A 27,362-nucleotide genomic window follows, 5' to 3' on the forward strand; every position below is an offset into this window, starting at 1 on the left:
TCAATCTTTCCCAGCATCAGGGTCTTCTCAAATGAGTCAGCTCTTTGCATCAGGTGGCCAAAGTATTGGAGTTTCAGCTTCAACATCAGTCCTTCCAACAAACACCCAGGACTGATCTCCTTCAGGATGGACTGGTTGGATCTTCTTGCAGTCCAAGGGACTCTCAAGAGTTTTCTCCAACACCACAGTTCAAAAGCATCCATTCTTCGGTGCTCAACTTTCTTTATAGTCCAACTCTCACATCCATACATGACCACTGGAAAAACCATAGCCTTGACTAGATGGACCTTCGTTGACAGAGTAATGTCTCTGCTTTTTAATATGCTATCTAGGTTGGTCATAACTTTCCTTCCAAGGAGTAAGCGTCTTGTAATTTCATGGCTGCAATCACCATCTGCAGTGTTTGGAGCCCAAGAAAATAAAGTCAGCCACTGTTTCCCCATCTATTTGCCATGAAGTGATGGAACTGGATGCCATGATCTTAGTTTTCTGAATGTTGAGCTTTAAGCCAACTTTTTCACTCTCCTCTTTCACTTTCATCAAGAGGCTTTTTAGTTCCTCTTCACTTTCTGCCATAAGGGTGGTGTCATCTTCATATCTGAGATTATGGATATTTCTCCCGGCAATCTTGATTCCAGCTTGTGCTTCTTCCAGCCCAGCATTTCTCATGATGTACTCTGCATAGAAGTTAAATAAGCAGGTTGACAGTATACAGCCTTGACATACACCTTTTCCTATTTGGAACCAGTCTGTTGTTCCATGTCCAGTTCTAACTGTTGCTTCCTGACCTGCATACAGATTTCTCAGGAGGCAGGTCAGGTGGTCTGGTATTCCCATCTCTTACAGAATTTTCCACAGTTTATTGTGATCCACACAGTCAAAGGCTTTGGCAAGTCAATAAAGCAGAAAAAGACGTTTTTCTGGAACTCTTGCTTTTTTGATGATCCAGCAGATGTTGGCAATTTGATCTCTGGTTCCTCTGCCTTTTATAAAACCAGCTTGAACATTTGAAAGTTCACGGGTCATGTATTGCTAAAGCCTGGCTTGGAGAATTTTGAGCATTACTTTACTAGCATGTGAGATGAGTGCAATTATGTGGTAGTTTGAGCATTCTTTGACGTTTCCTTTCTTTGTCATTTGTTAGTCTGTTAAAAAACATTCTTGTGGGAAATTATTATCTGTCATCTATAATCTAGTAGAGCCTCATTAAAAACTGGAATGGTTTTTATTTCACAGTAATTTGAGTGAATTTTTTTTTTTTCCTTATTCAACTTCTCCCAGTGTTACTTGGATTTGTTTGTGTATTTTTCTTTTCAATAGTGTAACTGGCTTTAATTCTTTTTTAAAACACTTATATTGCAGAAGAGTTGAATAAAAATGTGTTAGTTTCAGGTATACAGCAAAGTGATTCAGTTAAATATATACATGTGTCTGTTCTTTTTCAAATTGTTGGATGAATTTCTGTGGAGACACCTCTAGTCAGTGATATTTTGGTTATTAACCTTAAAGTTGTTGATAACTTCATTGAGAGGAAAAAGGAGGAAGCTTCACATTGGGTTAGTGTTTTATAGTTTTCAATTCTCTTCTTCCTGCCTTAGTTCATTTGATTCTTATAGACTCTACTAGTGTCAGGCCTAGTGCATACAGTTACACAGGTTGAAAATGGCACCTCCTGAAAGCTGTGGTCTTAATGAGCATGTGAATGTAGGACTTTATGGAAACTCTTCCTGCTAAATAAAGAGAGGTTCTAATGCAGATTGTACATAAGTGGTCTTTAAGAATCTCCAATAAAATCATTACTTCTCCTCACTGTATGATTTGTAGTGCCTTCAGTGATTCCATTCCCTAAATCTTTAATCCATTAGCAGTGTGTGTTTTGAGGAATAACCTACTTCACCCTACTTTTGTCTCTACATAGACTCTTTCCTCATCTTTAAAGTTAGCATAGTGGTAATATTACTTGCCTGGCAGATATTTAATTGTGAGCATGAAAGTGGGATAATATAGTTGAATACAACTTTATTAATTCTAAAATACTTTTTAAAGGAGTTATTCTTACTTTCCATGTACCTTAGATTTTACTAAATATTGTCTCACACCCCACTACTTTTAAAAAGGTTCCTTTGACTCTTCCCTTTTTGCTTGATCCCTTCTCTTCACACTGTTCAGCCACCCCTGTATGTTTCAGGAAGACAACACTTAGCTTATACACCCTGTGGGAAACCTTAAGTCCTCTGTCCTGTTGTAAATGTAACCTTTCCTTACCTGTTGATTTTGTCATCGTATGCCATGGAGTGTCACTGTGTCCCATAGTTAACGTGTAGATGCCTTAGCCCATTGTCCAGCCTATATGCTCTTTGAGAAGAGAGGGATTATACTATTAATATATGTCTTCTCATCTTTTTATTTCCTCTATATAGAACCGAACAGAATGCTTTTAGAATAGTAGTAGAAGAAAAGGTATTTGTTGAAATTAACTGAGATACTCAGGAATTTTGTGAGCTTGACAAACTGTTGCTTGCTTGAAATCAGCCACAGTGAGAGTATTTACACCATGGAAATCAGCAATCTTTCCAAATCACAGTCTTTTGCTTGGAGGTCCAGCTTTGTCAGCACACTGCTGGTTGTGTCTCTAACCCCCAGCAGATGATGAACTCCTTCAGATTCATCTCTGCCACAGTGCCTGTTCTGTGATAGGAAAGCTGTTTGCTGAATTAGTGAATAAATAAGTGATTGAATATATCAACTGCCTTATTCCTGTTGCTAGTAAGAAACTAAATTTCAGAATCTAATATATTTTTTGAGACCAAGTTCCAAAATGACCCATGGTCATGGACTGCAGTTTTCTTTCTGCTTCATAGTTTAAACCAGAAAAAAGTGTCTTTGGAAATCAAGGCTGTTAAACACACATGTTTCAATAGCACAGTTAGGATAGCCTTTCTGTCCATTATCACCTTGTTAAGCTACTTTTGCTATGACTTTGCTACCTACTAAGTTTGGGGCATCTATTGCTTAATGGACTAACTAACTTTTTAATTTCCAAGTTGAAAGCCAAGAGAGTGAACCATCTCAAATTAGCTGAAAGATTTTTTTTCATATTTATATGAGGTAACGAACTGATTTTTCTCTAGTCACAGATGTTACAGATACCAACAAATGCAAATATAGTGTCTTAGGACCTTAAAATTTTACTTTAAAAATTCTACATTAATACAACTTTACTGTTTTATTAATTTTTCTGTTGATTTTATCAAAAGTAGCATATAAGATGAAATTTAAAGATGTTAACAGTCACTTGACTTTTTAATGTTTTTATAAAACATCCTTCATAATGATGTTGTTTGGAAGTTTTTAAAAAAATAATGCTAGCTTTCTGACCATTCTGTGTGCCATCTGTTACCATCTAAACTTGAAACCATTTTTAATTTATTTTAAAATTTGAAGATTTATCAACACTATATTAAGATTTCAACACTAATCATTAAAAGAATAGAAATATAGCAACTTACTCTTTAAAGATTTCTGTAAGTTTTATGTTCTGTACACCGTATGTTATGTGACTTATAGTACTTTTAATTTGTTTTAGAAAGATAGAAAGTCCCAGTACTTATTAGATGTGTAACAGATTCACTCTTTTGATCAAGGAGGTAAATAAATAGACTAATAGCTTATCAACAAAGTTTTTTGTTTTTCACATTCTGCTCTCACTTTACACAATAAGTTAAATATTTTGTTGGTTAAAATCGAGACAAACAGAAGATGACATTAGACAACATGCATATTTGTTGGTTTTATTGAATGTGCGAAAAATTTCAAACAGTTCTAATTAGGTGCAAGTGCACTCTATCTCTGGAGGTACATCTTTCAGCATCAGCTACTCAGTTGCACGTTGAAATTCTGTGCTTTATGGAATTAATGTACCACAGATACTGAAGATGTTTGATTCAAGGGTAATAATAATGGAGTGATGACATGACGCAATAAGAGATACAAGCTGTTCAGAAAAATGGGAGATTCTTGTTTGGATTAAAAACTTTACTGTGTTAGGATTTCTTTTGAAGTGTATGTAGGGGAGAATATTTGTGAAACATTTTTAGAATACTTGAAATTTACAATAAATCAAAACAAAAAGTTAACTACTTTTTTCTGACAAAGTCATGGTTATCACAAATTAAGCATGTAACTCAGAGTTTTCGTTTTTTTCGGGCATTTCATTGAAATAATTGGAAATCTTAATGTAGTGTCTGTGATCTGTAATACATAGTCAGTTTCTGTCTGTAGAGCAACTGTTCAGATTAGAGAATAGCTTTCTGTAGAGTCTGCATATAATGGGTTTGCTTAAATTCTATAAGTGTTCTATACTATAAGAATGGGAAAATTAGAAGTATCTTAAGTTGATCTGAGAGTCTTGGAGAGGGTTAGAAATTCTCTCAAAATTCTCATCAGTTAGATAATTTCATTATGGAGACTGCTGTGTTGAATAGATGTCTTGACTAGATTATCCCATAGGTCACTTGTGGCTTTAAAGTTCTTATAACCTGTTGATTTTCAAAGTGTTTTCTTAATAATGTGATAGAGCATTATAACTTCTCTTTCAGAGGCATACTTTTGATAAAATCTAAATAATGTATAGCAGAGAACAGACTAAAAAATATAATTCAACTGATAAAACTAACTGTCATAACACTTGAACACTAGTTTTAGAAAACATTAATTAGCTATCCATATTACCACTCTGTTGTACACCATCAGAGCTTGACATTGCTTCAACTTGGAAGACATTATTTTAATCTTTTAACATTACCTAATTCTGTATCGTCATTAATTTGGTATGAAACAAAACTGATTTCTTGAGCACCTACTATGTGTACTAGCTGTATCGCAGTGAAAATTATTTTCCTTTTTTTAGCTAGATTTTATCTCAAGGCAAAACATTACTTATTTTGAAGCAAAGATACAATTTCCAGGCTCTAGAACTTATTCCTGTTTAGGACATTAATCTTATATGGAATATATTGTTGATCTATTTGATGTTGTTATTACATGTATTAACTGCCAAGATGTATGGTTCAGATGCTACAGAACTATTTTTTAGTATTTTCGTTTAGAATATCTGTGACCTACAAATACATGTGGAGTGATACGGCAGTTACCAGTATTTTTTATTTTCTATTTTCCTACTATGTACTTTACATTTTAATTACATAGAGTTATGAGTTTGTTAATCAGCAATATGTTTTCAGCAATACTAAATTGAAATATAACTAATAGAAATAAAGTATAATTTACTATGAAATTATTTACTGAGAATTATCACATTGCCTTCTTTACTTAAACACATAAGTCTCTTGCCTGCCTCTTACTGTCCTGTCTGAAACATTCTTTTTATGATTGGCTCTTCATTCTTCAGGTCTCAGTTTAAATATTGTCTGACATTCTCTGCCACCATTCCTCCCCGCCCCCAGTCTAAGTAGGTTTCCACTCTTTTGTTAGTTTCCATTACTAAATCTAGTTTATTTCCCTCATAGGATTGATCACAAGTTGTAATTAAATATTTGTTTACTTGTCTTTCCTATTAGACTGTAGGCTTCACGGGAGTAAAACCATGTTGTTCCATTCCCTGGCATAATCCAAGCACCTAGTTCAATATCTACAACACAGTTTTACTGCCTCTAAGAAACATTTCCAGTCAAATCCAGCCTCCTATACTGATGTAACACTTTGTACTAGACCCTCCACTTAGAAACTCTGTGACCTTGGGAGTTATTTAGCCTCTTCCTGCCTCAGTTTACTTCTCTCTGAGATGATGATCAGTCTCGGGTATGTTATGCAGGTTAACTTTACTAGTGTATCTGAAGCTCCTAACAATGCTTAAAATGTAATAAGCACTCAATACATGCTATAATGTTATTTTAAGATGTATTATTGCCTGGATTGTGTGAAACTTTTTTTATTGTATCCATTACTCTCTTTCATTGTAAGTTCAGGAGGATCGTGGGTGTGTCTTACTCACTTGTATATATTACTCTTATCTAGTACAGTCGGTCCCCTATATACAAATGAGTTATGTTTTGAGAGCACATTTATTAGTCCAAATTATACAAATAGTTAGCCTAGGTACCCAGTTAATACAATTGGCTATATAGTGCTGTAATGTAATAGATATATAATACTTTTCGTACCAGTAATGCATAAAACACACACACAAAAAGTAAATAAAACATTTTTAATCTTACAGTACAGTACCTTGAAAAGTACAGCAATACAGTACAGCAGCTGACATACAGGTGCATGTTTGCATCTTTGAAAATTTGCAACTCGAAGGTTCATATGTAGGGGATTTACTGTACAGTGTTCTGTAGCAATTTAAAGTCTAATTCAACACCCATTTGATGCTTGATTCTATCCCCTCAGTATCTACATCGTAATGATAATTGCTTTCTTCATGTCTGAGTGTTGTAACGAGCTAGTAACAGTTTCACCTTTATTCTCCCTTGTTCACCAGAGGTTCTGACTGCGCTGGGCTGCTCTGCATTCTGACACACACTTCTTCAAGTCCTTGTACTTTTGTTTACTCACACTGTTTCTGCTCTCATTGTTTTTACATTCCATGTCCATACCTAGAAAGTTTTTAAGATCCATGCTGAAAAGTGCCACCTCTATAAAACTATTGCTAATCTTTCATAGAGATAGAATTACTTTCTTTTGATACTTGATAGTGCAATTTCTGACACTTGTATAAACATCTCCCCATGTAATATACACACACACATATATATATACAACACATATTCCTGGTGCTTCTGCCACATTCTAAGCACCATTCTGACAGCCAACAGCACAAAGATAGTTTGCATGTGGACTTTCTGAGGTAAACCCATACATATTAAAGATGATTTAGTAAGTATTATAATGAAGTGTGTTGAAGAATTGTAGGAACTGAGATTAACTTTACCTGCAGGATTGAAGAAAGCCTTCTCGGGAGGCAGTATTTGAGGTGAACTTCTAAAAATGAGTAAGAATTTTCTAAGGGACAAGAGGAAAAAGTGTGGAGGCATGAAAGTAACTGTGTTTTAAGGAAACATTATTTTTCTGATACATATATATATATAAAAGATTTCTTTTATCTTCAGATCCTGTCAGGGTCCACACAACACATATGCTTAACATATAGTAAGTTGTTAATGTTTGAATAATAAATGAAGTGATGTGAGTCTAGTACAAGTCAGCATAAATGATTATCTGTGTCCATCTCTTGCTTCTATTTTCTTCTGAAATATTTTTATTCTTAGTCAGTAGCTTCCAAAGTACTGATACAGTGGCTACTATAGAGCTCTGAGTTTTAACTTCAGTGAAGTTTTTCTTTCTCATGGTTACAGCAGAATTCTTGCTGCTGATTTAAATGGCCCAGCTTGGGTCATATATTCATCTTTAAACAAATAATTTGATGGGAGAGAGGATAAATTATTAATTTGGAAAAGTAAGTTGGGACCAAATCATTTTAAGCATAATGGGATGCTTTTAGAAGTTTTACATAGAGAAATGATATGACCTATTTTTTTTAAAATACTGTTTTTGTTCTGTGTGTAGACTGGATTGCAGAAAATGAAAGTGAAAGCACCTCGACTAGTGAAGTGGTTCTTGCCGTAGTCCAGTTAATAGATTATGGTAGTCGAGTTTTGAATATGGGTTAAAAGGGAATGGATGGTGAGATTAAGGGGAAAATGAAAGATGATTCCTGAAATCTTGACTTGAGTAACTGAGTGCATGGTAATGTCATTTATTGGAAATAAAGAGGACTGAATGTGATGATAATTTAGCTTTGGCTGTTACCTTTTCATTGTCTTTTAAATGTGTGGATAAACAGGTATATCAGTTGGACAAGTCCTTAGATGTCATTTTTTTCATCTTTAAAGTGGAAATAATATTATATATTTAATAAGGATACTGAGGGATGTGGTAATGTATAAAACATGTGGCATTTAATAGTTGAATGAATGAAGGAATAAATGAATGAAGTTGATATTTAAAACGTTATAACTGCACCCTTTAACAAATTGGAACTGGCTTGCTCTCCCTCTGTAGTTTTGTTGCCGCATTTAGCAGTTACAAAGAATTGTACCCTGTGTTGATTTATCATATTTGGTAGATAAAGAATCTGCTGTAGGAAAATGTATTTTTTAAAAAGCAACTAATTTTAACTTATCAGGTTGTCTAGTTCTTGCTTTTCTGTTTTAACTGTTAAGAATCAGTGAATTTCGTGAAATGTGTAGGCTAGAGTTAAAAAGGAGTCCCTATAATACCCTGGTCAAACATTAATGAATTTGCCCTTAGATATATGTTTGACATTACCTGACCCGTGAGTTAAATAAAAATGACATTGTGGTTTCAATAGTATAGAGTTGCCTGGTTACTCAGTCCCTGTATGGTTGTCTATGAGGCTAATGCTATTTGGATTTATGAGAGATTGGGGAAATTCCATTTTTTAATGCAGCTTTTAGATTTGTATTTTGAAATATCTTATAGGGTGAGGTGGGGGGTTTGGGATTGTTTAAAGCTGCTTATAGAAGGGAAAGGGCCTGATGTCAGGTCTTAATTTTGAATGGATAGTGGCTGTCTCAAATAGTCTTAAGTTATCAAAAAATACAAGTTAATTATTTTCTTTTTGTAGTCTACATATGTGGCCTAGGTTTGTTTCATAATTCATACTTTTTAAAATCTACTAATGTGAAATTAAGTGAAGAAAGTATCCCTTAAATTTGAGACTGAGAAGTAAACAGCAGTTTTTCCATCATAATGTTATTTTTTTAATTACTCAAAAAGTACATGAATAATATTTTCATGGAAAATAATAATAATAATAAAATAATAAATAATATTTTCAGGAACTCAGGAGTCTAAAAATTAAAAGATGACAGTCCTACTTTGTGAGTTGTGTGGATTTCTCTAAAATAGCTACTTAGAAATGCAGTGGCTTCTGTTAAAGGTTACTTTCACTTTATTTTGATAGATATTGCCAGATTGCCCCCGTCAAAAAATCTTTGCCTACTTCTTCACCCATCAGCACTCTTAAGTATGAGTGTTACATTGTATTCGTGCCAAACAGTGGGTTATATCAGTATTTTCAGTTGTTTTCCTAATTGAAAGGCAAAAAGATATGACACTGAAAGATGAACACCACAGATTGGTAGGTGCCGAATATGCTACTGGAGAAGAGTGGAGAAGTAACTCCAGAAAGAATGAAGAGACAGAGCCGAAGCGAAAAAAACACCCAGTTGTGTACATGACTGGTGATGGAAGTAAAGTATGGTGCTGTAAAGAACAATATTGCATAGGAACCTGGAATGTTAGGTCCCTGAATCAAGGTATATTGGAAGTGGTCAAACAGGAGACGTCAAGAGTGAACATCGACATTTTAGGAATCAGTGAACTAAAATGGACCAGAATGGATGAATTTAATTCAGATAACCATTATATCTACTCCTATGGGCAAGAATCTCTTAGAAGAAATGGAATAGCCCTCATAGTCAACAAAAGAGTCCAAAATGCAGTATTTGGATGCAGTCTCAAAAATGACAGAATGTTCTCTGTTTGTTTCCAAGGCAAACCATTCAATATCACAGTAATCCAAGTCTATGCCCCAACCACTAATGCCAAAGAAGCTGAAGTTGAACAGTTCTTTGATGACCTACAAGACCTTCTAAATCTAACACCAAAAAAAATATGTCCTTTTCATCATAGGGGACTAGAATGCAAAAGTAGGACGTCAAGAGATACCTGAAGTAACAGGCAAGTTTGGCCTTTGAGTACAAAATGAAACAGGGCAAAGGCTAGTAGAGTTTTGCCAAGAGAAGGCACTGGTCATAGCAAACATCCTCTTCCAGCAACACAAGAGAAGACTCTACATATGGACATCACCAGATGGTCAGTACCGAAATCAGGTTGATTATATTCTTTGCAGCCGAAGATGGAGAAGCTCTATACAATCAGCAAAAACAAGACCGGGAGCTGACTCTGGCTCAGAACATGACCTCTTTATTGTAAAATTCAGACTTACATTGAAGAAAGTAGGGAAAACTACTAGACCATTCAGGTGTGACCTAAATCAAATATTCTATGATTATACAGTGGAAGTGACAAATAGATTCAAGGGATTAGATCTGATAGACAGAGTGCCGGAAGAACTATGGACAGAGGTTTGTAACATAGTACAGGAGGCAGTGATCAAGGCCATCCCCAAGAAAAAGATATACAAAAATACAAAATGGCTGTCTGAGGAGGCCTTACATATAGCTGTGAAAAGAAGAGAAGTGAAAAGCAAAGGAGAAAAGGAAAGATACACCCATTTGAATGCAGAGTTCCGAAGAATAGCAAGGAGAGATAAGAAAGCCTTCCTCAGTGATCAGTGCAAAGAAATAGAGGAAAACAATAGAATGGGAAAGACTAGAGATCTCTTCAAGAAAATTAGAGATACCAAGGGAACATTTCAGGCAAAGATGGGCACGATAAAGGACAGAAACGGTATAGATCTAACAGAAGCAGAAGATACTAAGAAGTGGCAAGAATACCCAGAAGAATCATACAAAAAAGATCTTCATGACCCAGATAACCATGATTGTGTGATCCCTCATCTAGAGCCAGGCATCCTGGAATGCAAAGTCAAGTGGGCCTTGGAAAGCATCACTATGAACAAAGCTAGTGGAGGTGATGGAATTCCAGTTGAGCTATTTCAAATCCTAAAAGATGATGCTCTGATAGTGCTGCACTCCACATGCCAGCAAATTTGGAAAACTCGGCAGTGGCCATAGGACTGGAAAAGGTCAGTTTTCATTCTAGTTCCAAAGAAAGGCAATGCCAAAGAATGTTCAAACTACCGCACAATTGCACTCATCTTACAGGCTAGCAAAGTAATGCTCAAAATTCTTCAAGTGAGTCTTCAAACAGTACGTGAACCGTGAACTTCCAGACGTTCAAGCTGGATTTAGAAAAGACAGAGGAACCAGAGATCAAATTGCCAACATCTGTTGGATCATAGAAAAAGCAAGAGAGTTCCAGAAAAAATCTTCTTCTGCTTTACTGACTATGCTAAAGCCTTAGACTGTGTGGATCACAATAAACTGTGGTAAGTTCTTCAAGAGATGGGCATACCAGACCACCTTAGGTGCCTCCTGAGAAATCTGTATGCAGGTCAAGAAGCAACTGTTAGAACCAGACATGGAACTACAGATTGGTTCCAAATTGGGAAAGGAGTGCATTAGGCTGTATATTGTCACCCTGCTTATTTAACTTCTGTGCAGAGTACATCATGTGAAATGCCGGACTGGATAAAGCATAAACTGGAATCAAGATCACTGGGATAAAATATCTGTAATCTCGGATATGCAGATGACACTGCCCTTGTGATAGAAAGTGAAGGACTAAAGAGCCTCTTGATGAAAGTGAAAGAAGAGAGTGAAAAAATTGGCTTAAAGCTCAACATTCAACTGCCAAAGATCATGGCATTTGGTCCCATCACTTCATGGCAAATAGATGGGGAAACAATGGAAACAGTGACAGACTTTATTTTCTTGGGCTCCAAAATCACTGCAGGTGGTGACTGCAGCCATGAAAATAAAAGATGCTTGCTCTTTGGAAGAAAATCTATGACAAATCTAGATAGCATATTAAATAGCAGAGACATTACTTTACCGACAAGGGTGAGTCTAGTCAAAGCTATGGTTTTTCCAGTAGTCATGTATTGATATGAGAGTTGGACCATAAAGAAAGCTGAGCACCAAAGAATTGATGCTTTTGAACTGTGATGTTGGAGAAAACTCTCGAGAGTCCCTTGGACTGCAAAGAGATGAAACCCCAATTCTAAAGGGAATCAGTCATGTATATTCATTGGAAGGCCTTATGCTGAAGCTGAAGCTTGAATACTTTGGCCACCTGATGCGACGAACTGACTCATTGGAAGGAACACTGATGCTGGGAAGGATTAAAAGCGGGAGGAAAAGGGGGTGACAGAGGATGAGATGGTTGGATGGCATCACCAACTCAATGGACATGAGTTTGAGCAAGCTCCAAAGTTGGTGATGGACAGGGAAGCCTGCCATACTGTATGTGGTCCATGGGGTCACAGAGTTGGGCGTGATTGTGCAACTGAACTGAATTGAAAGGTGTGATGGTGTTTGTTTTAATATGCATTTCCTTAATTACTCAAAAAGTAAACATTTTTCTTTCTGTGTCATTATCTTAATGATACTATAGTAGTTTCCAAGTCAGGTTATTTTAGTATTTATTGAATTAGTGGTGATTAGTTAATGTGTATAGTAATGGTTAAACTACAATGACACTGCCACCCTTGATTCGCATTGTTAATTTTGCTTTAGGGCAAGGATATGTTGTAGTGTTTAATTTAGTGCCCTTTTCGATATATCATTACTGGAATAAAATGTAGAGAGGCAGAAGAGCATAGTGGTTAAAAGTATGGATCGTTGAGCCAGACTGCCTGGACCAGAATACTGCCTCCGGAACTTATGTGATATCAGTTAAGTTACATATCATCTCTGTGCCTCAGATGCCTTATCTCTAGATGAATAAACAAAATAATAATAATATATTTATAGATTATTAAAAATAAATAATAAAGATAAATTATAAATATAATGGAATATTATTCATCCTTAACAAAGAAGAAAATGCTGCCATTTGCAGGAACATGGATGGATGAATCTGGGGGACAGTGTGCTAGGTGAAATAGACACAGGACAAATTCTCCATGATACTACATATATGAGGAATCTAAGATAATCAGATTTATAGAAACAGAAATAGAATGGTGGTTGCTAGATGTTGGAGGAAGAAGGAAATGGGAAGGTATTAGTGAAAGGATACGAAGTTTTAGTTATACAAAATATATGAATCCTAGAGATCTACAGTAAAACACAGTGTCTATAGTTAACAGTACTGTATTATATACTTAAAGTTTGCTAAGAGGGTTGATCTTATGCTAAGTGTTTTTATTGGAAAGTAATGGTAATTATAATGATAATAAATAAAGAGGGTGGGAGGAAACTTTTGGAGGTGATGGATAGATTTATGGTGTAAATTCTGGTGATAGTTTCACAGGTTTAATTCATCAAGTTGTATATATTAAATATGTATAGCTTTTTATATTTTAATCATACTTCAGTAAAATGGTTTATAAAAGAAAAATCACTAAAATAGTTAATATTTACAAAGTGCTTAGATTAGTGCCTGTAAGTACTATTTGAATATCTGCTAAATAAATTAATTAAATTTATTGCATATTGAGTACATGTAATTCTTCAAACACTTGAATCTCAGCATTTTCGATAAAACCTAATGATGCAAATATATTACAACTCAAATGTTAATGTCTGAAAATTACATCTTAAAGAATGCATTTTATAAGTATCTTCCAGCGTGATTGTTACATTGAAAAGAAAAAAGATTTCTCTTTTTTTCTGGAATGAGGAAGAATGGGTGAAAAAGTAATTTGCTTCATTTTCACATGTTCATGTGGTTGTTCTTTAGAAACTAAGACTTTTACTTAGAGCAATGGGTACTAGTGTAATATGGTAGGACAAAAACAGATTTTTACAGTTGGAAAGAATGGAGTTCAAATCTAGGTCTGCCACTTTAATAAAGTCATTTCTGTATACACAAGGTTGATGTGAGCATGAAATGTAGTAACACATGCAAAATGGGTAATCAGTGCCTTGGTACTCAATAAATGATAGTTGTAGCTATTATAGTTGTCTCTTCTCTACCCTCCTAATACTTTATTGATATCTTTACCATTATAATTATCACATTGTACCATGAGTATTTGTTTCTGAGTGTGACAGATATTCACTGGGCTGTGACTTTCTTAAAGGCAAGAGTATCACCTCTATCTCCATATCTCTCCTGCAGAGTTTGCAACTGCCAACTACTAAATACAACACTGTTTTGTTCAGCTACCTGTTTTTGTCCCAGAGTGTTTTAAATTTGAACTGGTTGCCAACATTTAAAAGTTTAAAAGCTTCACATTTCAAGATAAAGCAAAACATTACAGGATTCCTGGCTTCTAGCTTTTCTCAAAGAATCAGAAAATTCAGCAATACTGAACTCCAGAGTTTCTGTGGCAATAATGAATTGTTCTGGAGTAGAGCTGCCTCCTTCAAGAGGCATGCTGTCTTGTTTGCCATAGTCCTCAACACCTGAATATTGCTTCCTCAGGACTAAAGCTGAATGCCCTTTGTCCATTACATTTCATTCATCTTCTGTCTGCTTTTCTAGATACTTGTGTTTAAGAAAGCTGCTCTCGTGACAGAGAGTTTATAACTTTGTTAATTACTTAGTCATGTCTGAGTCTTTGTGACCCCATGGACTGTGTACCAGGCTCCTCTGTCCATGGGATTTTCCAGGCAAGAATACTGGAGTGGGTTGCCATTTCCTTCTCCAGGGGAATCTTCCCAACCCAGGGTTCGAACCCAGATATATCCTGCATTGCGAGCAGATTCTTTACCGTCTTAGCCATCAGGGAAGCCTGTTTGTAACTTAGAAAGCGCTCAACAAATGTTTGTTGAATGAATGAGTGATTGAAAGAACCTTAAGCATAAACAAGTATAGAAGGTTTACTCCATCTACTTTAAAATACCCCAATGATGAGGATCTAGCTGTGCTTTAACAACTATTCCCATCACCTTTTTCAATTTACAGCATGAGGAAGTAACGGTAATGTTGGAGATGGTCAGAGAATGATGCTCTGAAATAACTGGCTTTCGTTGGATGTGATTACTAGACTGCCACATTTTCAAAACTAGACATCCTCAAATTTATTCACTACTGGTGTAGTGCACTGAAACATGACAAAAAGTAAAATGTGATCAAATGCACTTGCCATTTGATTTGGAATGCATGGCAATATCTTTTCCACTCAAGCAAAACATACAAACAACACCCAACTGTGTTTGAAGACAAGAAATCTTTGATCAGAACTCTGAAATATCCCTTTGAATTAGTATTAGTATAATAAACTTTATTAATTTATACCTGACAGTAATTTGGGATTTATGTTTATTTAGTTACACTGATGCATGTCCCAAATCTGTGAAGGAAGAGTTAGCCAAGTAAGTGAAAAGTGTGGGTAACATTTCTTTGGTAAGGAGTGGGGGTGGAGTAATGATGTGCTGGAATACTTGTCTAGTTTTAGTTTTGGAGGGAAATATCATAAATAGTTAAAAAAGAGAAGGTGCCTCGCATCTCATAATTTCCCTTTTGAGTTTTGCTTCTGCTTCTTACTTGAAGAGTTATTACCCTCAGTTGCATTTTCTGTAAAGAAAATAAATAAAAGCTACATTGAAGTTGATAGTAAAAGTTAGAGAATATATACACATATGTAAAACATCTCACAGAACCTTTGCATTTCATGTTTTCTCTGCCTGGAACATTCTTTCTGGGATCTGTACCTTCTCATTCAGGATTCAACCCATCTAAGAAATAGAGAATGACTGGAAGGAGTCTAATGTCATTCTTTATAGAACTTACCTAATTCTGAAATTATCTTGTTTATAGATTCATCTTTCTTTCTCCCTCCTTTCTCACCACTCCCTTCACCTTACACCTACTATATAGAATGAATGTAAGCTCTGTGAAGGCAGAGACTTTGTTTTCTCAGTAACCACTACAAAATAGTGCCTTCCTCTTAGTAGACACTCAATAAATATTTGTTGACTGGGTAGCCAACTAAATGAATGCTCATGAATTATTAGCACTCAGTGAATGTACTTGTTAAACTAGAACATGTTTATCTATTGCTTATAAGTGAGAGATTCTCCTCATCATCAGTGAGAGATTCTCCTAGCACTTTGTTAGCAGTAGATTACGTATTTCTTTTAAAATATTTTTCACTGACACCCTAATTTTTACCACTTAATATAAGGAATGAAGTGCTTTTTGTAAGGAGGCAAGAGTTTTATGTGTATATCTTAACTCTCAGTCCCATCTGTAATTTTTCACTCATATGTTCAGTTATTCACTTTTAAAATAAAAATCTTACCTTTAAAATAAAAATCCTGTAGCAAGTGTATTTGAGTTGTACATAACTATTTACACATTTTCTTCTCAACTAGATTTGGTTCCTTAAGGGAATGCGGAAGTCTGCATCTTGTCTGTCCACCACTTTCTTTGCTGTGTTGTAATGACTTAAGTGGTAGATGCTGGTAAGAACTTACTGAGTCAATGAGGGGCAGAGTGTGACTGGTACTGTTATGGCATCCATTACACCTATCTTTCCTGCTCTGCTCCTATGAATTCCTCCCAAAAGAATGATTAAGTTTGAATCATCACTCACTTAAATAAAAAAAAAAACCTGCCAGATGCACAGTTAACATGAATTATTTTAGTAACATCTACATCATCGTAGTTGTTCCCTGGTAACCATTTGTAAATGAATGCATGAATTGATAAATAATTAGACCAATATAATGTGGCAGCTATGTGAGTTATAAACTTATTTAACTACAGAGTATTTTTACTGTCATTGATATTTAATTATTATGTATTTTATTATTGCTCTTTTTCTCAAGTTATGATTACATGTATTCTGTCATTACTATTTCACTTTTGTGGTACTAATGCATATAGTTCCTATTAAAAATAATAAAAGAATAAGTGAAAAATTAGTTTAGCACAATGTTTCTACCTTTATGCCTAAAAGACTGTAAGGAAATAATGTATTAAAGCATGTTTAAATATATAGTATGTATACATAGTATACATTGTATATAAAGTATGTTGTTGTTGTTTAGTCGCTAAGTTGTGTTGACTCTTTTGTGACCCCATAGACTGTAGCCCGCCAGGCTCCTCTGTCCGTGGAATTCCCCAGGCAGGAATACCGAAGTGAGTTGCCATTTCCTTCTCCAGGGAATCTTTCCAACCCAGGGATCAAACCCACGTCTCCTGGATTGGTAGATAGATTCTTTGCCACTGAGCCACCAGGGAAGCCCTATATACAGTATAGTAAACATCAATGGTACATTTTTGTGTGGGTCTATGTTCTCTACTTTCTTAATGCACTGTCTAATAGGGTAGCTACTAGCCACATGTGGAAATTTAAATTAATTAAAATGAAATTTGAAGTCATTTTTCTTAGTCACACTAGGTGTGTTTTAAGTGCTCAGTAGCCACATGGGGCTGATGGCCACCCTATTAGATAGGACAGATACAGAACATTTCTGTCATCACAAAAAGTTCTGTTAGCAGCTGGTAGGCTATCATATACACAATTCCTTATCCCTTATTTTGTCACGTTGTATGTTAGATATTTTGTTTATAATTTGAAAATGAAATTGAATATGTCCTAAAAATATTATCTTGCTTAATTTCATGAAATCTCTTTGCCCCCAAAATGATTATTTTATCAACTATAAATTTAAAACAATATGTTTTTCCCATTTATTAAGATAGTCAATACCTGACATTTTCGTCATTATTTAAAACTCTGAATTCAATGATGAATACAGTTGAAATATTATTCACTTTTAAGACAACACAGTGTATGATAATGTCTCCATGTGCCTTTTCTACTATAGTCAATGAAAAAAAATACTTATTAAATGGTGATTTTTCTCCCTTTATCTTATTAAGTAAATTATATGGTCCTTTTTTTTATGGAAGGCTTCATAGTTAGAGATGTAAAACAGCAATTTCTTGGTTCTATAGCATGACATAGTTCAGAGCTGAGATTAGAGAAACCCCGTAGAGTTGTTAATACTTGAGGGCATCCCCAACTAGAAAAGTATGTGAATTTAGGCATGGGAGGAAGGAAGGATCTGCTTTAAATTTAGTGTAGGGTCACTGAATCTTAATGATAGATTAAACAAGGGAGGTAGAATAATGAATAGGGGTATGCAGTGTGTAGCACTAATACCAGAAGTCCATGGTTTGTGGCGGTTTTTTAATGTCCTTTCCCATATGGTTTTGAATAGAGTAGGTTATGGCAGGGATGAGCTAAGCAATAGCTTTGTTAATGAATAAATAGCAGTAAATTTTTTTTTTAAACAAGAGACTTCAGGCTGTTTGTTTAGAATGCCTGTTTATTTAATAAATCATGTGATTAAAGATTGTCTAATCTTAATACATTAAGAGATGATGCTAAGGTATCCCTATTTTATTTTTTATAAAATAATTGCATTTACATTTCAGGGTCAGCCCTAACAGTGAAATCATTGGGGTGTGATTTTAACTGCCTTAATTAAAAGCCAATTGTATGGAGTGTCTGAGCATTGGCATCATCAGTCCTTAAAGTTTATTGTACTGTATTAGATTTTCATTCATGATGTCAATTCACTTTGAAAGGTTTATTTAAATTGTTATTTGGAACCAGTTTCTAACTTTTCCTCATTCATCTACAGTTAACTAGGTTTGTGATTTTGGTGGCTATGTAACTTTGCTCTTGGCCAAGGCAGCTACTTTTCTTAGGATATACTTCCTGCTCTTCCACCCACATTTCTCTCAGAGAAAGTAATGCCAGCATTAAGCTGATCTTGGAGAATAGCAAGTTAAAATCAGAAAACCTGACTAGACTCATTTTAAAATATTTCACAGAGCTGTTCTTTGGTGACTGCTTAATATTTCCAAAAGGAGAGGTTAAATAGGTTGTCTCTGGTGCCTTGGTTAAGCAGAGGGAAGGGAAATGTAAGTCTCCTGACTCCAGGGCCTCAAATGCAAACACTGGCCTAGTTGTTCCCAAACTTTCTCCTTGATGTGGGTGACTTGAATGGTTTATTTTCCCTTGATGAGCCACACCCCCAGGCACTTTAGTATTCATGGCAGACCCCAACACTAAGTCCCTTTGTTGTCTTTGTTTTTTGAATTTTTTTGTTAACAAGAAAAGATAAAATTATAAGAGACCTGATTATAGACTGAGGTTCCATTGCTGATAGTTCCCACCACTTTTTTTCAGCATCTCAGAGAAAGGAAAAGTCCTGGATAGGCAACAGAAAGCAGCAAAGCAAACATAAACATTATGTCTAAGCATCATTGTTGGTGCTACCAGAGTGGGGGAGGATACACACAGTCTTTATCAAAATATAAAGATGAGTCTTCACCAAAACAGTAAGGTTGCCAGCATCTGAAAAATTTTGGTTTCTATAGAGGCATTGGTTCTTTAAAGGGGAAAAAAAAGTTTGTTAACAAGAAATAGATTAAAAAGATATTTCTAAGTTTGCATTATCATCTTGACTTAGGCATTAACTAAGTGAATGACATTTGCAAGGCAAGTAGTTTAATCTATCTGTGTGTAAAATATAAAAGAAAATATAGTTCTATGAAAAACAAATTGGCAGAATAGATTAATAGCATTGCCCTATATCATCTTCCCTATAGATACAATTTCATTTTAGAACTTAATGAGGTTGCAAATAAATATCTGATCAGAGTTTCACTTGTCCAGATCCAAAGCACAGAAGAGGAATTGGCAACAGTGCCCAGTTGTTGAGAGAAGGAAAAACTGGAATAACAAGATAGGACGTAATTGATTTACTTACTGTATATAGACAAAGTAGAAGCAGTAGTCTTCCTATAGTTTTATTCCAGACAAAACTCTTAACATTAGTGTTGGGTAGAAACTCAGAAGGCATTCAGCAAAAGTTTATATAAGGAAGTCTTTGCCAGCCCTCACACGATAAAGTTTATTTTACTGTTTTAAGTATTCTTCTTCTTTAACCTTGACTTATTTTCCTTGAATATGTTTTATCTTGCTGTTTCTTTCCCAGCTGTGTGTGACACCAGGAGCTGCCCTCTTAACTGTGAAGGCAGCATTCAGTCACTGAAACAATAAGTCACAGTTCTTGTAGTTGTCCTTCCTCTGCAGCACTTAGGGTACAAAACTGACAGCCTGTAACTGCTCTTCGTTGCCTGTTACAGCACAACAGGTATGAAAAGGCTGAGTTATGAGAGAGAGTAACCTTGGTTGGTCCCTTTTGTTACTGTGTGATGCTCACCATTTAGAGTGAGTGTAAGTGGTCTTAGCGGAGAGTTCTTGCACGTTACAGTCATGTGCCAGGTGGGCTTCCCTGGTGGCTCAGCAGTGAGGGATCTTCCTGCCAATACAGGAGAGACGGGTTTGATCCCTGGTGAGAGAAGATCCTCTGGAGAAGGAGATGGCAACCCACTCCAGTATTCTTGCCTGGAGAATTCCATGGATAGAGGAGCTTGGGGGGCTACAGTTAATGGGGTCGCAAAGAGTCCTAGTGAGCAACTAACACTTTCACTTTTCATTTTCATATATGTATGTGTATAACTTAATAAACAGAAATGGGCATAATTTTGTAACTTGGTTTTTCTTTAATACGTAACAACTTTATATGTTATTAAATATTCTTCTAGGTAGGGTCAGTAAACATTTTCTACAAAGGGCTAGATAATAAATATTTTAGGCATTGCAGGGCATGTGATCTCTGTTGTATCTACTAAGTCTGCCCTCATGGTAGTGCCAAAAGCATCCACAGACAGTATATAAACAAATGGAGGTCTTGGTGTTCCAATACAACTTCATTTACAGAAACAAACAGCAGGCTGAATTTGGCCTATAGGCTGCACTTTGCTGACCCTAGTTCTACATCATCATTTTTATAGCTGCATGGTATTTATTTATTTAACTATCTCATTATCAGATATTAAATTTGTGCCAATTGTTTGTATGTGTGTGTGTAATAATAAACAGACCGCAATGAATATCTTTGTAGTTAAATATTTGGCTTACATGTATGATTATGTCCTTAAACATTAACTCATATAGTGCTTCTGACATAGCAAATGGTTTATCTACTAAAGTTCAGACTTAAAAATCAAAATGTTGCTGATATACAAGTATTTCTTGGTTTATGTGACCAATTTTTAAAGTTGTACATAAAATTGAACTTTGTAAAAACATTTTAAGATTAAAGTAGGACTCCTTAAAATGTTCTTATAATTACTCCATTACTTCTAAGATTGACTTTTTACTTAGTGTTTTTCTTCATGGAAGAATTTTTAAATTAATTTACTTCATTTTAAAAGGAGAAATTTTAAGAGCATTTAGTGAGTGCCTGATGTTTTATTCATTGAGGACAATAAAAAACATTCACCTCTCTGGTATCTATTAGACTATTGTTGGAAAGCTTTCGCTCTTTCATTGTTTCCATAAGGTACGGAGAGGAAATACTACCTTCTAGGATAAGGTCTTTACTGACTGATATGAGGTTAACCTCCCACTGTTTTTCCTGTGGGTCTTATTTCAGCTTGCCTATGAGAGAGACCAAAAAAACAAACCAGAAACTGTTTAGTCTTTCCTTTGCTTCAGACAGTTCTCTGGTGTTCAGGGGCATGTCCTCAATACAACTGACAGGTACAGGTGCCTCCCGAGTTTATTTAGTATGACCAGTAGATCATTTATTGTGGATTTGCAGTTTTATTGCAATGCCCAAATATATATTATAGCCAATAAGCAATAACACTTAAGGCAGAAGAACTGAAGATTAACACAGATTTTCAATGAAGATTATGAAGATTACTATTTATCAATTATTTCAGTGCTGTGCAGTCTGTAGTGACATAGTACCATCTCTCATTACTTTGTTAGACTATAAATAATTATTTTATCACCATAAAAATGATAGCATTTCTAGAATTTCTATAACAAATCATTATTAATCATGTTCATTTTCAAAAGGACTAGCTACCTCAGGCAGGAGTTCAGAGAACTCTAGAATCAGTAAATTAGAAAGGCATGGCCATCTAGGAGAGCCTGTAACTCTCAAATCTTGGTAAGAGTTACCTAGAGTGCTTGTCAGAACATGTACTGTAGGGTCCTAGCATTTCCAGTGTACTAGGCCTTGGGTGGATTCCCTGAATTTTCATTTCTAATAGTTTCCAGGTGATACTAATAGTATCAGGCACCACACATTTAGAGTCACAAATGCAGAAAAATGATTGCTCCCCTTTGTGGTGGTGGTGTTTATAATTTCAACCTCTGTAACTTCACAATTTCTCTAAACCTTTCCCTCCCCGCAAAAGACTTAAAATTTAGCATCTTTTCTATTTGTGAGACATACTTAACCTTGGTCGTTTATAAACATTTTCTTCACTCTTTACAAGCTATCTTTTTTTAAAATCCAGGCTTACCCTTTAACTAAAGATGTATATATAGTCACTTAGTCATGTCAGACTCTTTGCGACCTGATGGACCATAGCCCATCAGGTTCCTCTATCCTTGGAATTCTCCAGGCAAGAACACTAAATATATATATATATATGAATTAATTTTAATAACTTTATGACCATTAGTTCATTTATTTTATGATCTACCACTGCAATTTTTGTATCATTTTCACCCACACCAAACTTTTAGAATAGGATATTATGGATATAATCATGTTGAGAGTGTTAAATCTTACCCTTGATAGTTTATCAGGCTGGATAAAATCCGTCTAACTATATGCATTCAAACTAGTTTCCATATTTGATTAGCTTTATTGTCATCATTCCCAGTAATTGCTTAAGATGCCAGTTGTCAGATTTCTTTACAGACAAGTAAGAGGTGAAATAAGTTTTTAAAGTATGTTACAAAGCAAAACTTAGTTACAGTTGTTGGAATGAAGAATTCAGTTACAGCCAAAAAAATGTTTTAATAGAACAGAATGCAGTCCAAAGCCTGATGGAAAGCCACCAATTTTATAGTTTTCTTCAAACAACATGTTCATTGTTTTCTGGAAAGATTGTATTTGAAAAAAAGAAATGTCTCGAGTTACTTTTTTTATGAGGAAAGAATTGCTGAGTCTCTTAAATGGTTAATGAGAAGAAGTAATAGTTAAACACTTGGAGCATTGATTTCTGATTTGAATTCTCTAACACAGGCCAGCCCTGAGGGAAGAGGGGAAAAAAGCTTGCTAATTAACATTTGATTACTGATGCCACCTTCTCATTCCCCTTGCACCATCCGGTTTCAAGTGTTTTTGTTCAAGAAGTATTTTTAGGAGGATTTTTAACTTGCATCATAGTAAATCAGATCAATGTGCAACTGCATCAAGTGTACAGTATGTTAAAAAAAAAAAAAAAGAAAAAAGTCCTTAGATATGAAGTATATGTTCAAAACTCAGTCTGGATCAGAAGTGATTGGTTTCCTATTATAAGCCTTTCTGAGCACCAGTGATTGCTAAGAAACTGGAACTAAGCCTGGTCTGTGTGTCTTATTTTAATCACACACAGATACTTATTTGTTTGGTGCAGTTATTATTTAGCAAACTCAACTGGAACATCATTTGATGGTGTGAATTACTTGCAATTCAGATTTTGATACTTTTAACATTTGAATAAGCTTAGGTTCTAATATTTCCAAAGGCCTTTCTTTTCTAAGATTGATAAGAGAATGAGATAAATGTATGTAGTTTCAGGGTGCTTTTTTGTAAGGGCTGTAATTTGTCAAGGTATTCTTAATTCAGAAAATCTAGAAACTAAAGTGCTAACAAACGGATAACTGTTCTAAACCCATGGCAATTCAGTATTTTGTATCTGTTTCTTTTTGCTATTTTAAACTATTTGATATGTAAAAATTCATAGGCCAGATTTCAACATTTTTTAAATGCTGAAATAAATTAATAGAACTTTGCAGTTGTATCACTCTGCTTTTAGTATTCAGGCAACACTTATCCTGTTTGGTTGATGAAATAATTATTTGGGAAACCAGTATGTAAGTAAACCAGTAAGCTTTACTTTTAAATCAGATCTCTTGGGGGAAAAATATTATTGAGTCTTTCTTTAAAAAAAAAAAAAACTAAGACTTTTTAGTATAATTAAAAGCAAAAACTAAGACTTTTCTTTACTCAAGAAAAAAATTCACTTAAAATGTTTATTATATGTCTGGATTTCTTAACTGAAATTATTTGCAGTTTTCCTTTTTGATGGGTTGTATTTATTAACTCTTTACTATTTTTCTTTCATTTTCTAGCCTTAATGGTTTTAAACTTTCCCTCTTTACTTGCATATCTTAAATATAGTTAGCTTGTCTTTTCCTGTACCTAGGATTAACTCCAGTATTTTCAAAAAAATCAAAGAATTTTAGAGCTTAGAAAGTTAGCAATGAGCTCATTTTGTTCTCTTCTAATATTGAATAAGCTAGGTCTCAGTTTCTACCAGTTTGCACCACAGTAACAGCTGGGTAGAATTGGGACTAGAAATCTAGTTTTCTGTCTCTTATTATGCCACAGTAACTCAAATTTTGTGACTTTTGTGTAACATTATCAGAATCTTCTTTCACTTGAATAATACCTGAATGAAATTTAAAATTCCTTAAAATATTTTTCAGTAGTGTGTCTAACATATAGTTCACAACATTTTGCTATAAAATATAGCTGACAAAGTTGTCTACCAGTTTTTATATTTTTCAGTTTGAATAGCTGCAAACGGCTCATATAAGGCTAATCTAAAACCTCAACCTCAAAATCTAGCCTTTAGAAGAGGAACTTTCTAAGAATTATTTTCTAAGAAATTCTGATAAAATTTAACCAAAGTATAAAACTGTTTAAAAATGTATGGAACTCAAAGCTTTGTGGGAGATGAATGTCTTATATGATTTTATATTGAACAGGTCATAATAATCTTGTTTCCCCGTGCTGTGTGTATCATGGAAGTTTCCACAGTGAGGAAATATGAAGTTTGAAGTGGAGATCATTGCTTACATTATTTATTATATATAAATAGATGTTTATTAACAGTGAAAAGCACTAATAAGGAAATGAATCAATACTGCTTTAATTCTGTACTGTTTCAGGGTAATCTGATTCAAATATGTTTTTCTTAGTCACAAACAACTGAAGGCGGAGAAATGAAACTGTTCTTTTAGAAAATCTGGAAAATAAGCTGTGGAAAATCTGTTGTCAATCTAGAACCTTTGATCCAAATACAGTGTAGTTTGTAACATAATTTTAATGTTCAGCTGGTAATCAAAACTTTCATTAAATTTTTTCAGAACTAATTGAAGCATTTACATAGTTCAGCAGCCTAAAATCTCATAGATTTAGAGCTTAATGCATAACAAGAATTGAAAAGATTATGAAGATTCAGAATGCTCTTGAGCCAAAGCTGATCAAAGAAAGTATGTAAGACAGAAGGGCCCTTAGGAAATGTTACCCTGTGAAGTGCCACTTGTCCTTAACTGGAATTTAACACAAATCTCTAAAGATGAAACTCCATCAGAAGTAGCACAGTAATGGCAGCTGAGCAGGCCAGCTACAGCAACTTAGCCTGTGTGTGTGTTCTTTCTGCCTCTCTGAAGAGCTCTTAAATCTCTCAGATCAATCAATCTCCCAACCTTCCCCCCCTCTCTCAGCCCTCACTTCTCCCCTTGCTTTTAGTCTTTCCTCTCTCCTTCCTCCATTCCTTCATCCTTCTCTCTCTGAGAAAACTGTCCTGCATTTGATTCATGATGACCTTAAATCCATCTGCATCATTTTATAATTAGGTATATTTTGCCCTTCAGCTTTCCTAGAATACTAATTTTTTAAAAGAATAATTTTACTTTGTATATATTTCTGATTTTTTTCTTTCCTGCAGGATTGTCAGGAAAATTTAAAGTCATCAATAAAGACAATAGAATTTTTTCATCTCTATTAATAAAACCATCACTCATTTTGTACCTTTGCTGTCTTATCACTTGTCTTTCTTCCATATACTAGTAAAATCTGCCTATGGTTTTAGCACTGATGAACATGAAATTATTTTTGAAAAACTAATTTGTTTTCAGGTATATTGTTTAGTGATTATGGTTTAACACAAGATTCTTTTGGCTTAATTTCAGAAACACTGTGAACTTAGCTTTTCCATTGAAACAATCAAACATTAGCCTAATATGCTTTATGTTGTACCCTCTCAGCCAAGTTCTTTCTGCATTAACCAGTTTATTCTATGACAAGTTGCTTAACAGATGTCATTCTGGGGAGAACAATGAAGCCAAATACTTGTGCAATGGCTAACACTACTCTAACTTTGATCACTTTTGTTCAGCACATCAGTCTGGCGTTGTGCTTTATACCAACATAACACTATAGCCAGAACATGCTTTTCAGGCTTAGAATAGCAAAGGAATGTTATTCATTCAGTGCAGTTACAGATGAGTTAATGAAAGAAGAAAAATACTGTTTATTTCATAATACCGTATTGTTATGTTTTGGAATTAAGATGGAATTTAAAGAATGCCACTCCAGAGTTATTTGTTTATATATTCACTCATAGTATTTGTGTATATTCTCCAGTGCAGAGGTAGCCTTGCCACCTTCCCAACAGATGTAAATATTTGCCCTGCCTTCCCTTTTACCTTCAAGAATAATTGCTGACCCTTGGTGTCTCTAGACAACATAATTAAAACTAACTTTAAGAAAGGAATTTTTTGCCTTGTGGCTTAAAGTTTCCTCATACTCCCATCTTCTGTCCTCTCCCTTTCTTTTATTAATAAACAATAATAATAATACTTCGGCTTTATGGAACACCTTTCCTCTTAAGAGTACTAATGTTTAAGCATGACAGAATAGTCTTAGCTAGTGCAAGTGGTAAAGAGGTTAGTCCAGTTGCATTTGGTTAAATTGTTGGGTTGATAATGACTAACGAAAATTTCCAAACTTGATATGACTGACCATAAACAAAATACTGCATGGTAGACTGGCCATTGCTAAGAATCTTGGGGAAAAAAGCTGTTTGTTTGAATTGAGTGGGGATCAAGCCATGCCCCCAAGCTCCACAGTTCTCATTTACTAAGTCTTTTTTTCACAGGTGTACATTAGAGATAAAAATAGATTGAGTTCCAGGTTTTGTTTTGTTTCTTTCTTTCCCCAGTGAATATATTTCTCCATTTCACTGGAAGTGTAACTTAGATATGCTTATGTATAATAAACAGTAATGTGATACAGAAATGCTGCAATTGGACCATGTGATACTTCAGGCTTCTGCATTTTAAAAACATGAATGAACACTGCTTCTTTTCCACATGGGAATCATATTATAGAATGTATTATGTGCAACATTTCAAAATTAGTTTCACTGTTACAATATGTTAATCCCGGAACTTACATGAAGAGTTAGCTAAGATGGATGATCTATTCATTCTTATGATTTGATCATTTATTTGGAAATATGGAAAGAAAAAGAATTTTTGTAACCTATTTAGAGAAAAAAGCTAAAGAAGGATTTGATAATTACCGAATAAGAGTTTAACCTTCCAACACTTCATTCTGATAATCACTTGTGTCCTCTCCTTTGAAGTTAAAAAGTATTGGGAATTCCCTGGCGGTCTAGTGGTTAAGACTCCATGCTTTCATTGCTGTGGGTGCAGGTTTGATCCC

The 27,362-nt window shown here is 34.8% G+C and overlaps 1 protein-coding gene across 4 annotated transcripts in view; it reads left to right on the top strand.

Annotated features, from left to right (window-relative positions):
• Window positions 1-27,362, top strand: part of FAF1 (Fas associated factor 1) — a 507,320-nt gene that overhangs the window by 249,551 nt on the left and 230,407 nt on the right. The window lies entirely within an intron of this gene.

The sequence above is a fragment of the Cervus canadensis genome, chromosome 2, assembly GCF_019320065.1.
Source record: "Cervus canadensis isolate Bull #8, Minnesota chromosome 2, ASM1932006v1, whole genome shotgun sequence".
Classification (NCBI taxonomy): Eukaryota; Metazoa; Chordata; class Mammalia; order Artiodactyla; family Cervidae; genus Cervus; species Cervus canadensis.